This window comes from Salvelinus sp. IW2-2015, unplaced genomic scaffold (genome assembly GCF_002910315.2).
Source record: "Salvelinus sp. IW2-2015 unplaced genomic scaffold, ASM291031v2 Un_scaffold861, whole genome shotgun sequence".
Taxonomy (NCBI): Eukaryota; Metazoa; Chordata; class Actinopteri; order Salmoniformes; family Salmonidae; genus Salvelinus; species Salvelinus sp. IW2-2015.
In genome coordinates, this window is record NW_019942631.1 from 409,051 (window position 1) to 410,741 (window position 1,691).

Below are 1,691 nucleotides of genomic sequence, written 5' to 3' on the forward strand. Positions count from 1 at the left end.
AGACCAAGACCGACTCAGAAAAAAAATAAAAATTCTAGACCACCACTCAACAAGTCCAGGATATCATTTCAACCAACCTTAGGTGAGCAACTTTCACAAACGAACTAATCCGAAAAGGTACCACACAAAGCCCAGCATCAAAAAAAAAACCGGCACAGCCGCACTAAACCGACACGCAAAACTAACCTATCATTCAACGATACTAGATACAAAGAACAAAAATAGCACGCCCAAGAATAAAACAACCATGGGACCAACGCAGCGTCATAAGAACCGCTTCAGGAAGGAACGCGGCCCTCTGTCTCCATAAAGAGATGAGTGTACTATTGCGTGGAGAACAGTAGCACAAATCAATAAAAACAGACCAAAAACAGCATCAATGAACAAAAATGTGAGAAAACTGATAAATGGAATGGAACACCAAAACGGACTACAAAAAGTATCATATAGGGATCAAAGTAAAAAATTACCACGAAAAATCACTACAATCAAGCATCCAAAACAGACAATAGCACCGCTCAAAAAACAAAAAGGAAGCATAGCCACTGTTCACCAACACCAGCAAAAAAGAAAAAAGCTCAAACTACGTCCGTGCAAAACGCACATGCGAAGAAAAAATCTTTGCACTAAAGGATAAAAACTTTGTCAAGACATTGTGCAAAAAGATGTGAATTTTAAATGTATTAAATAAAGCGCATTAAGGTGTCAATGATAATCTTCCGACTCTTCAACTAGATATTATCAACTCATACAGTTGGTGGTTGAATAAAATACAATCTACAAAGGACCTTCTAACAAGACAACAAGGTTTGCATTGGCGCCAAGAGAAATTTAACAGCAGTACCACATGTGACATCAACCAACAAAAAAATTGCAGTAAAAATCACGCAGATCTACAGATGAATAAACAAAAGCAAAACAGTCAATTCAACCCTCCGACCAATAACACCTCGATTTCAGTATATTCCAACTCCCACTCAGAACCAATCAGCAGACAGTACCACCCAACACAAGAAAGACACATTTTAGGCTAAAGAGTAATCTAAGTCGAAAACCCAGCTATTTTTTTTTGGTTGATCACAACACAAAAACGTATATAACCTTTAGCTAATAATTTAACTAATTGGAACAAATCTGTTATAATACCAAGAATGGTAAGATTATTTAAAATAATCTAAAACCACCTGACACAAAAATGATTTGATATTCGATGAAAAACACACAGTACTCAGTCCCCAATCAAAAACACTAGCTTTGGTACAATCACTAGTCTGCACGATCTGTCAAACAGAACAATTAAGAAAAAACACGTCCAATATGAAATGGGATTAAACCCAAACAAAATAATTGAAAGCATAAAACCACCCAGAACATTAAAGCATTCAACATTAAAAGCTCAGTTTAAAACATGCTTACTATGAAATGATCAGTTACATCAAAGCACTCAAGAGAACTATCACAACACTGATAAACTACAGACAACCAGCCACCCAAGATAACAGTATGTAACAAAAATGTAACAGACGGCACCAACCATAATTCACAAGATGCGATTTCTAACTTCTAGTACAACATAAATTTTCTCCTAAAGCACGTATAATGAATAGACAATCTCAATAACTTTATGCAAAAATAATAAAATATACAGAAAGTCAAGTAAAACGATAAAACCAAAAGATAGTTATTAAAAA